Source organism: Scyliorhinus canicula, chromosome 8, assembly GCF_902713615.1.
Source record: "Scyliorhinus canicula chromosome 8, sScyCan1.1, whole genome shotgun sequence".
Lineage (NCBI taxonomy): Eukaryota > Metazoa > Chordata > Chondrichthyes > Carcharhiniformes > Scyliorhinidae > Scyliorhinus > Scyliorhinus canicula.
This window is the reverse complement of record NC_052153.1, coordinates 122,158,856-122,174,215: the sequence shown is the minus strand read 5'-3', so window position 1 is coordinate 122,174,215 and position 15,360 is coordinate 122,158,856. Positions and strand designations below refer to the sequence as shown.

Below are 15,360 nucleotides of genomic sequence, written 5' to 3'. Positions count from 1 at the left end.
TGGTGCTGAGGGGGAACAGCGAGTAGGTAGATCACAGGTTTGGACTGGGGTAGCTGTCATGGACTGCAACATGCCTGACATTGTAGATCCAGAAGACATCAGAGCAAAAGTCGGCCATTCGGCCAATTGAGTCTGCTCTGCCATTCAATGAGATATGATAATCCTCAACTCCACTTTCCCGCAATATCCCCACAAACCTTGATTCCCTTACTGATTAAACTATTTCAGCCCTGAGCATACTTAACCCAGCCGCCACTGCCCTCTGTGTTAAAATATTCCACAGATCCACTACCCTTTGAGAGAAGAAATTCCTCCTCATCTCTGTTAAGTGGGCGACCCCTGATGCCCTCTGGTCCGAGATTCTACTGCAAGGGGAAACAACTTCTCAATATCTGCCATCACAAACCCTGAGAATCCTGTATGTCTCAAAAAGGTCACCTCTCATTCTTTTAAACTCCAATGAGTACAGGTCCAACCTACCCAACATCTCCTCATAAGAAAATCCCTGTTGGGATCAACCTTGCAAACCTTTTCTGGACTGTCTTCAATGCCAGTATAACTTTCATTGAATAAGAGGACCAAAATTGTTCACCGTATTCCAGGTGTGGCCTAATTCATGCCTTGTACAGTTTTCGCAGGACTTCCCTATTTTTATACTGAATTCCCTTTGAAATAAAGGCGACCGTTCCATTTTCCTTCCCTGCTGAAACCCCTGTATGCTTCAACTTTCTGAAGTCTTTCTCCATTTAAATAACATTCAGCTCCTTTATTCTTCCTATCAAAGTGCACAACACTTTCCTACATTCTTCCAATCAAAAGTGCACAACTTCACATTTTCCAACATTATGTTCCATCTGCGAAGTTTTTGCCCTGTCAATATCCCTCTGTAGACTGTCATTCTCACCACTTGCCTTCCACTTATTTTTGTGTCATCTGCAAACTTGGCAATCATACATTCACTTCCCTTGTCCAAGTCATTAATATATACTGTAAATAATTGTGGTCACAACAGTGAACATATTGGCAGTCCGCTAGTTACAGGTCGCCATCCTGAAAATGCTCCTCTTTTCTCAATCTGTCTTCTCTCAGTTAGCCAATCCTCTATCCATGCTAATAGTTACTCCCAATTCCATGTGCTCTTATCTTATTAAATAGCCTTTTGTGTGGTATCCTATCAAGGGCTTTTTGGAAATGCAAGTATATTATATCTACTGGTTCCCCTCCATCTGTCCTGCACGTTACCACCTCAAAGAATTCGAATACGTTTGTCAGGCATAATTTCCCTTTCATGAAGACGTGCTGACTGATTATATTATGTATTTTTAAATGCTTTGCTATTACATTTTTTATAATGGACTCGGACATTTCAAATGACAAGTTAAGCGAACTGGCCTATAATTACTTGCTTTTTGTCTCCCTCCTTTTTTTGATAAAGATGTAACATTGGCAGTTTTCCAAATCAATGGGACTTTTCCAGAATTTAAGGATTCTTGGAAGATTACGACCAGTGCTTCCAGCCTTTCCCTCCATTTGTTTTCCTAGTACTTTTTCTCCTGTAATAGTTATTGTATTTACTTCCTCCTCCTCTTTCTCCCCCCCCCCCCCCCCCCCCCCCCCCCCCCCCACCCCTTAATTACTTTGTATTTTTGGAATATTATTGGTGTTTTCTCCTGTGAAGACTGACAGTGTTTATTTAACTCTTGCCATTTCCTACCGCCGTATTATTATTTCCCCAGTCTCATTCTGTAAGGAGCCTATGTTCACTTTAATAATGATAATAATAATAATAATAATTAATTCTTTGTCCTCTCTTTTCCTTTTTATACATCTAAAGAAACTCATGCTGTCCATTTTCATATTACTTGCTAGTTGACCCTCATATAGTATCTTCTCGACTTTATTATTTTTGATCGTCCTTTGATTTCTTCCCTTCCTGGAATCCTCCTTCCTCACCTGGAAAATTACTTTGTTGTGAGTCAGAAATATCTACCATTGCTGACAACTGCCTTTTCTGCTAAACTACTTTCCCAGTCCACTCCACCTAACTCTGCCCTCATTCTTCTTAATTACCCTTATTTAAGTTTATCAGAGTTTTTTCTGACCCAAGTTTCTCACACTCAAGCTGAATGCTAAATTCTACCATGTTGCGGTCACTGTTTCCATGGGGATCTTTTACTCAGAGATTGTTTGTTAAACCGACCTCATTATGCACTGCCAAATGCAAAATAGATTCCCGGTTGGATCCACAACATATTAATCTTGGAAACTGGTTTGAATACACTCTTTAAATTCCTCATCATGGTTACGTCGCTAATTTGGTTTTCTCAATCCACATGAAGATTAAAGTCACCCATGATTAACATATGTCCTTTTTTATATGCCGTCATTGGGTGGGATTCTCTGACCCTCCACGCCGAAATCGCGCTCAGCGCGGGGCGGAGAATTACCCAAAATAGGCTCCCACGCCGGCACGCGATTCTTTGGTGACCGGAGAATCGCCCCCTGTCATGTGCGTGCGATCGAAGGCTGTTGAAAGCGGCCCCCGTGGCGATTCTCCGGGCTCGACGGCTGAGTGCCCGCTGAGTCTCGCCGTCGTGGTTCACATGTAGTCCCACCCGGCGTGACCTCGGCATTCTGGCTGGGGGTGCCGTCCTGGTTTGGGGGGGGGGGGGGAGGTGGTGATCTGACTACGGGGAGGGCCTGCATGGTGGCCAGGCCCGCGATCGGTCTCTCCCGATCGGTGGACGTGCTCATTCCAGGGGGGTGGTGGGCTATGTTCCTCCACGCCGGGCCCCTGTCGGGCTCCGCCATGTTGTGCAGGAGCTGGCACGAAGATTGCTGCCGCGCACATGTGCGTCCTGCGGCCGGCTGCCATGCGCAACTGCAGGGCCGCGCGGGCGTAACTGAGGGCCCCACCGGCAGCCGGAGCTGCGGTACGCACGCTGGGGCCCTGCTAGTCTCCTTGGAGACGGAGAATCACCCCGGACTTTCTAGGAAGTCCCCAGAAGGGAGAACCCCGCCCATTATCTCTTGATTTATTTTCTGTCCTCCAGTATAGCTACTGTTGGGGGTCCTTTGATCTACAGTGTCGTCTTCCCCATGTTATTTCTTATCTCCATCCATATGGATTCTGCATCTTCAAACCCAACCTCATTTATTTCTTACTATCATATTTTTAAATTACCTGCTGCACCTGCAAACCAACTTTTTATGATTCATGCACAAGGACACACAGGTCCCTCTGCACAGCAGCATGCTGCAATTTTTCACAATTTAAATAATAATCCATTTTGCTGTTATTCCTACAAAAATGGATAACCTCACATTTACCAACATTGTATTCCATCTGTCAGACCCTTTTTCCTACTCACTCGACCCACCTAAACCCCTCTGCAGACTTTCAGTGTCTTACTCGGTCTGTATCCCTCTATTTCCTCCTCTGCTGGAAATGGCTGCCGGTTCCTTCAGCCTTATCTTGCTTCCATTTCATCCTGCCCTCTTTTGTACTATTCATTCTCACCGTAGGCACTGAAAGCTGTCGTCTGCACTTTCGGTAACATTCAAGCTAAACACAGAGTTTATGAAAGTGTCTGATAAGTTTTTCATTTCTCTGACGACAAAATGACTGCATTTTAGGAGTTTAATTGTTAATTTTCATTGCTCTCTCCCATTTTGGGATCAGATGACCTGGCTTTTTGGGTGGCATGGTTGCACAGTCGTTAACACTGATGCCTCACAGCGCCAAGGATCGGGGTTCGATCCCGGCCCCGGATCACTGTCTGTGTGGAGTTTGCACATTCTCCCCGTGTCTGCGTGTCTCACCCCCACACCCCAAAGATGTGCAGGGTAGGTGAATTGGCCATGCTAAATTGCCCCTTAATTGGGGAGAAAAAGAACTTGGTACTTTAAATTTATATTTTGAAAAAAAAAGATGACTGGCTCTTTAGCCGAGAAGGTTGGGGTGGGGGGGGGGGGGGGGGGGGGGGGGGGGGGGAGCTGTGATTGCAGCACTCCATAAAATATAGCCCATTAAAACACACGTAATCCACAAATATAAAATCAATTGAGCCTAAACTGCAGAAATTGAAGCAGTTGACCTGTTTCCCATAAATCCATCTTCCACAATGTCCAAAAACTACAAATTAGCAGTCTTTAAGGATTTACAGTCCCTTTCTGTCTTTTCTGCAATCTGATGAAAGGTCATTACAACCTGAAACATTAACACATTTGTTTCTTTCCACTGATGCAGTTTCCAGCATTTTTGTTTTTATATACAATCCCATTATTTGCCCTCCAATATGGGGGGAAACATTGGGGAAAATAATGCAAACAATAAATGGTGGCCTCAGTGCATACTGGGTGAGGGAGGATTTTAGGTAGAATGCTGTGGAGATTTAACTCCAGGGAACAAGTTATTTGTTTTTTAAAATTCCCTCCCTCGGTTCCCTTCGGGGAAGCTTGTCTGACTGACGGGTTTGGCTGCCTGTTGGACAGGAAAAGCTGAGGCACAGTGCCACAACAGAGGAGGAGGTGGGTTTAGAGGTGGTGATGGGTGAAGAAGTGGGGTGGGTGAGTTTACAGCGTTAGTTTATTTGGCTTACAGGAAACATTCCTGCTCATTCTGGCCCACAAGGAGTGGGCAGCATGGTAGCATTGTGGTTAACACAGTTGCTTCACAGCTCCAGGGTCCCAGGTTCGATTCCCGGCATGGGTCACTGTCTGTGTGGAGTTCTGCATGTTCTCCACGTGTGTGCATGGGTTTCCTCTGGGTGCTCCGGTTTTGTCCCAAAGTCCAAAGATGTGCAGGTTGGGTGGTTTGGCCATGATAAATTGCCCTTAGTGTCCCAAAACGTTAGGTGGGGTTACTGCGTTATGGGAATAAAGGGGGATCGGGCGGAAGCGTGGGGCTTAGGTGGGGTGCTCTTTCCAAGGGCCGAGCAGACCCAATGGGCTGAATGCCCTCCCTCTGCACTGTAAATTCTATGATCCAGTCATTTTCACTTTTCTTTATCTCCAGGGTTTCCAGAGGCTGGGAAATCTGGCTGACAAGAGTTAAAAATAAAAATCTGGTTCTCAATGAGGCAAGGAGATCCTTTAAAGGTTTCATTGTTTGATCCACCTAAGAGCTAATTGGTTGTCTGCCCTGCCTCCATTAAAAGCAGAAATGCGTGGGTTTGAGCCGGATTGAATTTGTTTTCCATTTTTAACACTTATCATGGGGTTTAAAATTGCACTCAACAACTCCGAATGGGTTTTGGAGAATATTTTCAGTGTAAAGACTCAATTGTTGATTGGTAATCAGTTTTGGTTGCAACTCTGATCTTGATCATTTGAAATCTGTTAAATATATTGATTTTTTTGCCCTATTGTCAAAAGAAACTGCTTTGAAATGTGCTGCTACCCATCTTGCAACCTAGAAGCCATTCAATCTCATTCTATGCCCGACAGGTATCCCAACCCTATTATGTTTTCTGTCTCCTCATTTTTTTTCTTTGTTATCCAGGATAATTTTGTTTTATATTATCCTTCATTTCCAGTCCATCCAACCCTCTTTCAGACAAGGCAGCTGAACACCAATATACGTAGGCTTCTGAATGTTATAATGATGCCGGCGGTAGAAGGGGAGGCGGAGATAGTGGTGGCATTAGACGCGGAGAAGGCCTTTGATAGGGTTGAGTGGGGGTACTTGTGGGAGGTGCTGGAAAGGTTTGGGTTCGGGGAGGGGTTTGTCAGTTGGGTGAGGCTGCTATACGAGGCCCCGATGGCGAGCGTAGCCACGAATAGGAGGAGATCGGAGTACTTTCGGTTGTACCGGGGGACGAGGCAGGGGTGTCCCCTGTCCCCTTTGCTCTTTGCGTTGGCAATTGAGCCCCTGGCCATGGCGTTGAGGGAGTCGAGGAATTGGAGGGGTCTGGTGCGGGGTGGGGAGGAGTGACTTGTTGCTTTATGTGGCGGACCCAGTGGGGGGAATGCCGGAGGTGATGCAGATCCTTAGGGAATTTGGGGGCTTTTCTGGGTACAAGCTCAACCTGGGTAAGAGTGAGCTGTTCGTCGTGCACCCGGGGGATCAAGAGGAGGGGATTGGTAGGCTTCTGCTGAAAAGGGCGGGGAGGAGCTTTCGGTACCTGGGAGTCCAGGTGGCTAGGAGCTGGGGGACCCTTCACAAGCTTAACCTCACTAGGCTGGTGGAGCAAAGGGAGGAGGAGTTCAAACGATGGGACATGTTGTCGCTGGCGGGCAGGGTGCAGTCCGTCAAGATGACGGTGCTCCCAAGGTTTTTGTTCCTGTTCCAGTGCCTCCCCATCCTTATCCCGAAGGCCTTTTTTAGGAGGGTCAATAGGAGTATTACGGGATTTGTATGGGCGCATGGGACTCCGAGGGTGAGAAGGGTGTTTTTGGAGCGGGGCAGGGATAAGGGGGGGCTGGCGTTGCCCAACCTCTGTGGGTACTATTGGGCTGCCAATGCAGCGATGGTGCGTAAGTGGGTAATGGACGGGGCAGGGGCAGCATGGATGAGGATGGAGATGGCGTCCTGCGTGGACACGAGCCTGGAGGCGCTGGTAACAGTGCCGGTGCCGCTCCCTCCAACGAGGTATACCACGAGCCCGGTGGTGGCGGCTTACCTCAAAATTTGGGGGCAATGGAGACGGCATAGTGGGTAGGTGGGGAGCTTGATGGAGTCCCCGATACAGGGGCACCACCGGTTTATTCCAGGGAGCAGTGATGGCGGGTTTCTGGGCTGGCACAGGGTAGGTATTAGGAGGTTGAGGGACCTGCTTGTGGATGGGAGGTTTGCGAGCCTGGGTGAGTTACAGGGAAAGTCTGGGCTCCCCCCCCCCCCCCCCTCCCCGGGGAACATGTTTAGGTACATGCAGGTTAGGGCGTTTGTCAGGCGGCAGGTGGAGGGGTTACCTCTGCTGCCCCCACTTGGGGTACGGGACAGGGTGCTCTCGGGGGTGTGGGTTGGAGGGGGGAGGATTTTGGATGTGTACCACGTCATGCAGGAGGTGGATGAGGCCTCGGTGGAGGAGCTGAAGGGTAAATGGGAGGAGGAGATTGAGGAGGGGACGTGGGCGGATGCCCTGGAAAGAGTGAATTCCTCCTCTTCCTGTGGGAGGCTTAGCCTCATACAGTTCAAGGTGCTGCACAGGGCCGAAATGACTGGGACGAGGATGAGTAGGTTTTCCGGGGGCGAAGACAGGTGTGCTAGGTGCTCGGGGAGCCCAGCGAACCACGCCCATATGTTCTGGGCATGCCCAGCGCTGGGGGAGTTTTGGAAGTGGGTAGCAAGGACGGTGTCGAGGGTGGTAGGATCCAGGGTCAAGCCAGGCTGGGGACTCGCAATTTTTGGGGTTGCAGTGGAGCCGGGAGTGCAGGAGGCGAAAGAGGTCGGTGTTCTGGCCTTTGCGTCCCTAGTAGCCCCGGCGGAGGATCTTGCTTCAATGGAAGGATGTGAGGCCCCCAAGCGTGGAGGCCTGGATCAATGATATGGCGGGGTTCATCAAATTGGAGAAGGTGAAAGTTGCCCTGAGGGGATCAGTACAGGGGTTCTTTCGGCGATGGCAGCCTTTCCTGGACTCCCTGGCAGAACGGTAGGATAATAGTCCTTTGCCCCGCCCTTTTCAGCGGGAGCCTACCAATCCCCTCCTCTTGATCCCCCGGCTGCACGACGAACAGCTCACTCTTACCCAGGTTGAGCTTGTACCCAGAAAAGCCCCCCAAATACCCTAAGGATCTGCATCACCTCCGGCATTCCCCCCACTGGGTCCGCCACATAAAGCAACAAGTCATCTGCGTATAATGACACTCGGTGCCCCCCCCCCCCCCCCCCCCCCCCCCGGCGCGCACCAGATCCCTCCAATTCCTCAACTCCCTCAACGCCATGGCCAGGGGCTCAATTGCCAACGGAAAGAGCAAAGGGGGCAGGGGACACCCCGGCCTCGTCCCCCGGTACAACCGAAAGTACTCCGATCTCCTCCTATTCGTGGCTACGCTCGCCATCGGGGCCTCATATAGCAGCCTCACCCAACTGACAAACCCCTCCCCGAATCCAAACCTTTCCAGCACCTCCCACAAGTACCCCAACTCAACCCTATCAAAGGCCTTCTCCGCGTCTAATGCTACCACTATCTCCGCCTCCCCTTCTACCGCCGGCATCATTATAACATTCAGAAGCTTATGTATATTGGTGTTCAGCTGCCTTCCATTCACAAACCCTGTCTGGTCCTCATGAATGACCCCCGGCACACAGTCCTCTATCCTGGTGGCCAAGATCTTCGCCAACAGCTTGACATCCACATGTAACAATGAGATAGGCCTATATGATCCACACTGTAGGGGGTCCTTGTCCCGTTTAAGGATCAAGGAAATCGGCGCCCGTGACATGGTCGGAGGCAAACCCCCTCCCCTCCCTTGCCTCGTTAAAGGTCCTAATCAACAGGGGGCCCAACAGGTCTGCATACATTTTGTAAAATTCGACCGGAAACCCATCCGGCCCCGGCGCCTCCCCTGACTGCATGCTGCCTATCCCTTTGATTATCTCTTCCAGCTCAATCGGCGCCCCCAGCCCCTCCACCTGTCCCTCCTCCACCTTCGGAAATCTCAGCCTATCCAAGAAGCGCCCCATTTCCCCCCCACCCTCCACCGGGGGCTCGGACCGGTACAGTTCCCCATAAAAGTTCCTGAAGACCCCATTAATGTCCACCCCCCTTCGCACCACGTTGCCTCCCCTATCCGTCACTCCACCAATCTCCCATGGCCGCGACTCGTTTACGTAGCTGATGCGCCAGCATCCGACTCGCCTTCTCCCCATATTCGTACACTGCTCCCTGTGCCTTCCTCCACTGAGCTCCTGCCTTTCCGGTGGTCAGCAAGTCAAACTTGGCCTGCAGGTTACATCGCTCCCCCAACAGTCCCTCCTCCGGAGCCTCCGCGTATCTCCTGTCCACCCTCACCATCTCCCCCACCAACCTCTCCCTCTCTTGCTCTCCCCTCTCCCTATGGGCTCGGATGGAAATCAACTCCCCTCTCATCACCGCCTTCAATGCCTCCCAAACCGTCCCCACCCGGACCTCCCCATTATCATTGGCCTTTAAGTACCTCTTAATACACCCCCGAACCCGCCCGCCCACCTTCTCATCCGCCAGCAGTCCCAGCTCCAGGCGCCAGAGCGGGCGCTGGTCCCCCTCCTCCCCCAGCTCAAGGTCTACCCAGTGCGGGGCATGGTCCGAAATGACTATGGCCGAATACTCGACATCCTTTACCCTCGAAATCAGCCCCCTGCTCAGGACAAAAAAATCGATCTGGGAATAGGCTTCATGCACGTGGGAAAAAAATGAATACTCCCCGGCCCTCGGCCTCGCGAACCTCCAAGGATCCACCCCTCCCATCTGGTCCATAAACCCCCTCAACACCTTAGCCGCCACAGGCCTCCTGCCCGTCCTGGACATGGATCGATCCAATGTGGGGGATCCAGCACTGTGTTGAAGTCCCCCCGCCCCCCAGTATCAGGCCCCCCCGCGCCCCCCCCCCCCCCCCCCCCACCCCCCGGGTCTCTAGATACGGAATGCGGCCCAGCATACGCCGCATAAAACCCGCATCATAGAATTTACAGTGCAGAAGGAGGCCATTCGGCCCATCGAGTCTGCACCAACTCTTGGAAAGAGCACACTACCCAAGGTCAACACCTCCCCCTAACCCAGTAACCCCACCCAACACTAAGGGCAATTTTGGACACTAAGGGCAATTTATCATGGCCAATCCACCTAACCTGCACATCTTTGGACTGTAGGAGGAAACCGGAGCACCCGGAGGAAACCCACAAATTTTGGGCATAGACATTCACCAGCACCACCTGCTCCCCTTGTAACCTGCCGCTCACCATCACATACCTCCCTCCACTGTTAGCCACCACCTTTGACGCCTCAAACGACACCTTTTTCCCACCAGAATCGCCACGCCCCGATTTTTTGCATCCAGCCCCGAATGAAACACCTGGCCTACCCAGCTCTTCCTCAGTCTAACCTGGTCCGCCACCTTCAGGTGCGTCTCCTGGAGCATAGTCACGTCCGCCTTCAGCCTCTTCAAGTGCGTAAACATCCGGGCCCGTTTGACCGGCCCATTCAGCCCTTTCACATTCCAAGTTATCAGCCGGATCAGAGGGCTCCCTGCCCCCCTCCCCTGCCGACTAGCCATAACCCGTCCCTTGCCCGCCCCAGGCCAGCGCCCCTCGCTCGGCCCATTCCCCATGGCGGCAAACCCCCACCCCGGCCCCCCTTGCAGACTCCAGCTCCTTCCTGGCCATTTCAGCAGCAACCCGGTTAACCCCCCCCCCCCCCCCCCCCCCCCCAGGCTAGGACCCCTCCTAGCCGCGTTACTCCCTCCACAGCACTCTCGTGAGCCAGCTAACTTCTGCTGACCCCGGCAGCTCCCGCCACACCTCCTCCCCCTCCCAACGTGGGGCTACTCCTCCTCCCCCAGTCCCATCAGCAGACCCTCCTCCTCCCCCTCCCACTCTTGCGCGGGAAAAAAGCCCGCGCTTCTCAGCCCCGACCCTGCCCCCATCCACCCTCAGCGCGGGAAACAGAAGAAAAGCCCGCGCTTTCCCTCTGCCCGACCCCGCAAAAAAGACAGCACCCCACCCACCCTAGAAACAACCCACAACCAGCTTAAAACAACATGAAACAGCATAAAACAAAGACCCTTCCCACCAAAGGTTAACGCAGTTATTTACAAACCCCCGACCCTCTGTCAGAGTCCAACTTCTCGGCCCGCACAAAGGCCCCTGCCTCCTCTGCGGACTCAAAATAAAAGTGCCGGTCCTCGTAGGTGACCCACAGACGTTCCGGCTGTAACATGCCAAACTTCACACTCTTTCTGTGGAGCACCGCCTTCGTCCGGTTGTAACCGGCCCTCCGCTTGGCCACCTCCGCACTCCAGTCTTGGTAGATCCGCACTACCGTGTTCTCCCACTTGCTGCTCCGCTCCTTCTTGGCCCACCTAAGCACGCACTCTCGGTCAACGAACCGGTGGAACCGCACCAGCACGTGGCGGCTCATTCGGTTTGGGCCTCCTGGCCAGTATTCTGTGGGCTCCCTCCAGCTCCAGGGGCTTTGGAAGGCCCCAGCTCCCATCAGCGAGTTCAACAAGACGACCACATAGGTCCCCAGGTCTGACCCTTCCAGCCCCTCCGTGTTGCCCAGGATCCGCAAATGTTTCCGCCTCGACCGGTTCTCCATCTCCTCGTACCGCTCCTGCCACTTCTTGTGGAGCGCCTCGTGCATCTTCACCTTTACCGTGAGGGCCGCGGCCTCATCCTCTCTTTCGGAGGCTTGTTGTCGAAGCTCCTGGATCTCCACCCCCTGGGCTGTCTGCGTCGCCAGCAGCTTGTCCGTATTCGCCTTCAGCGAGTCCAGCAGCTCCACTTTGAGCTCCTGAAAACAGCGCTGGAGAGTCTCCTGCTGCACCTGCGCCCACTGCCTCCATTCCTTGAGGCCTCCGCCGGCCGCCATCTTGATTCTCTTGCCCCGCTTTTTCTTAGGCTCTGCCACCACTATTCTGCTGGCCTCGCTCCTGGTCAAGACCATATACCACTGGGGATCCGCTGCAGACACCTTCCCACATCGGGAACCGTCGAGCAAGTACCGCGGGGGGTCCTTAAAAGAGCTGCCGAACGTGCGGCTTAGCTCCGCATAGCCGCAACCGGAAGTCAAAATATTGTACTTTATTGAAACATGTTTCAAAATGGTTCACACAGTTGGTGGGATTTTCCGATCATTCCCGCCGATCAGATCGTCCGGTCCCAAGAACGCCGGCCCCTGCCATGGGTTCCCTGGCGGCAGAGGACTCAAAACAACGGGAACCCTGTTGAGAGTAATGGGACCACTGTCTCTGCTACCACAGAGGACACTGTTGCAGGGGGGCTGAATACTGTCCAATGTCTTGAAGAGCAATCTGTCACGTAGACAGCTAAGCGAGGAACTCCATTTCATTACTTTGTCTTTTTTTGTATATTGAAAAAATATCTGCTTAGAAAGAATAACCTTGTGAAAATTTATATTTGAACAGAAATCAACACTAGACATATCCTGTGGCTACATCCTTCATTTAAAAAGAAAGTGACAAGTGTGCAATCTGTTATTTTATGTCTTGAATTGGCAGACTTTATTAAAACCACCACCCAGGGACACTCTAACTGTGCTTTCACCCCATAACTCCTGATTAATGGTGACAGTGCTGTACTTTTAAATTTAAAAACTGACATGAAATAGCATTGTTCGGGCTTGCAAAAAGCATTCAGTGATGATAAATTGCTCTTATGTTATTGTTGATTGACTTTAATCCACATCCCAATACTTAATAAGAAGTCTTACAACATCAGGTTAAAGCTCAGGTTTGTTTGGAGTCACGAGCTTTCGGAGCGCAACTCCTTCATCAGGTGAATGATGAGGTGGGTTTCACAAACTCATATATAGACAAAGTCAAAAATGTAAGATGATACTTTGAATGCGAGTCTTTGCAGATAATTAAGTCTACAGATCCAGACGGAGCAAATGGAGAGAGGGATAAACACGGGTTAAAGTGGTGTGAATTGTCTCAAGCCAGGACAGTTGGTAGGATTTCGCAACTCCAGGCCAGATGGTGGGGGGTGAATGTAATGAGACATGAATCTAAGGTCCTGGTTGAAGCCGTACTCATACGTGCGGAACTTGGCTATCAGTTTCTGCTCAGCTATTCTGTGTTGTTGCGCGTCCTTGGAGTGTTCCCCGACTGGAAGGGAACATTCCTGCCTGCTGATTGTTGCGCAATATCTGTTTATCCTTTGTCGCAGCGTCTGCATGCCTTGCCAATGTACCACGCCTCGGGACATCCTTTCCTGCAGTGTAAGAGGTAGACAACGTTGGCCAAGTTGCACGGGTATGTACCACGTACCTAGCGGGTGGTGTTCTCACGTGTAATGGTGGTATCCATGTCGATGATCAGACATGCCTTAGCGAGGTTGGCATGGTAGGGTTAAGAACAAAGAGCAAAGAAAATTACAGCACAGGAACAGGCCCTTCGGCTCTCCCAGCCTGCGCCGATCCAGATCCTTTATCTAAACCTGTTGCTTATTTTCCAAGGTCTACTTCTCTCTGTTCCCCACCCGTTCATATATCTGTCCAGATCAATCTTAAATGATGCTATCGTACCCACCTCCGCTGGCAAAGCATTCCAGGCATCCACCACCCTCTGCGTAAAAAAACTTTCCATGCACATCTCCCTTAAGCTTTTCCCCTCACCTTGAAATCGTGACCCCTTGTAATTGACACCCCCACTCTTGGAAAAAGCTTGTTGCTATCCACCCTGTCCATACCTCTCATAATTTTGTAGACCTCAATCAGGTCTCCCCTCAACCTCCGTCTTTCCAATGAAAACAATCCTAATCTACTCAACCTTTCTTCATAGCTAGCACCCTCCATACCAGGCAACATCCTGGTGAACCTCCTCTGCACCCTCTCTAAAGCATCCACATCCTTCTGGTAATATGGCGACCGGAACTGCACGCAGTATTCCAAATGTGGCCTAACCAAAGTCCGATACAACTGTAACATGACCTGCCAACTCTTGTACTCAATACCCCGTCCGATGAAGGCAAGCATGCTGTATGCCTTCTTGACCACTCTATCAACCTGCGTTGCCACCTTCAGGACTCTTCCATTGACCATATAGTCTGCTCTTGAGTTAGATCTTCCAAAATGCATCACCTCGCATTTGCCTGGATTGAACTCCATCTGCCATTTCTCTGCCCAACTCTCCAATCTATCCATATTTTGCTGTATTCTCTGACAGTCCTCCTCGCTATCTGCAACTCCACCAATCTTAGTATCATCTGCAAACTTGCTCATTAGACCACCTATATGTTCCTCCAGATCAATTATGTATATCACAAACAACAGTGGTCCGAGCACAGATCCCTGTGGAACACCACTAGTCACCTTTCTCCATTTTGAGACACTCCCTTCCATCACTACTCTCTGTCTCCTGTTGCCCAGCCAGTTCTTTATCCATCTAGCTAGTACACCCTGAACCCCATACGACTTCACTTTTTCCATCAATCTGCCATGGGAAACTTTATCAAATGCTTTACTGAAGTCCATGTATATGACATCTACAGCCCTTCCCTCATCAACTAACTTTGTCACTTCCTCAAAGAATTCTATTAGGTTTGTAAGACATGACCTTCCCTGCACAAAACCATGCTGCCTATCACTGATAAGTCTATTTTCTTCCAAATGTGAATAGATCCTATCCCTCAGTATCTTCCCCAACAGTTTGCCTACCACTGACTCAAGCTCACAGGTCTATAATTCCCTGGATTATCCCTGCTACCCTTCTTGAACAAAGGGACAACATTAGCAATTCTCCAGTCCTCCGGGACCTCACCCGTGCTCAAGGATGCTGCAAAGATATCTGTTATCTTGTGTTGTGCTGTGCCGTGGTGCTGTTCTCATGAAGGCTGGGTAGTTTGCTGCAAACGATGGTTTGTTTGAGGTTGCGCGGTTGTTTGAAGGCAAATGGTGGGGGTGTGGGAATGCCTTGGCAAGATGTTTGTCTTTATCGATGACGTGTTGAAGACTGCAAAAAATATGTCGTAGTTTCTCTGCTCCGGGGAAGTACTGGACGACGAAGGGCACTCTTGTTGGTTGTGTCCCGTGTTTGTCTTCCTAAAAGGTCGGTGCTATTTTTTGCTGTGGCACGTTGGAACTGTCAATCAATAAGTCGAGCGCCATATCCCGTTCTTACGAGGGCATCTTCCAGCATCTGTAGATGTCTGTTACATTCCTTCTCATCTGAGAAGATCCTGTGTATATGGAGGGCTTGTCCAACGGAGATGGCTTCTTTAATGTGTTTCGGGTGGAAGCTGGGCAAGTGGAGCATCATGAAGTTATCCATGGGCTTGCTGTAAAGCAAAGTGCTGAGGTGACTGTCCTTGATGGAGATGAGTGTGTCCAAGAATGCAACTGATTCTGGAGAGTAGCCCATGGTGAGTCTGATGGTGGGATGGGACTTACTGATGTCATTGTGTAGTCGTTTTAGTGTTTCTTCGCCATGGGTCCAAAGGAAAAAAATGTCATTGATGTATCTTGTGTATAGCGTCAGTTGGAGGTCCTATGCGGTGCAGAGATCTTGTTCAAACTTGTGCATGAAGATATTGCATTATTGAGGTGCGAATTTAATCCCCATGGCTGTTCCATGTGTCTGGATGAAGAACTTGTTGTTAAAGGTGAAGGCGTTGTGATCCAGGATGAAGCAGATGAGTTGTAGAATTGCGTCTGGAGATTGGCAGTTGGCGTTGTTAAGTACTAAGGCTATTGCAGCAAT

General features: G+C 50.6%; 1 protein-coding gene across 13 annotated transcripts in view; it reads left to right on the top strand.

The window, feature by feature from the left end:
• Nucleotides 1–15,360, top strand: part of ppip5k2 (diphosphoinositol pentakisphosphate kinase 2) — a 225,135-nt gene that overhangs the window by 134,418 nt on the left and 75,357 nt on the right. The window lies entirely within an intron of this gene.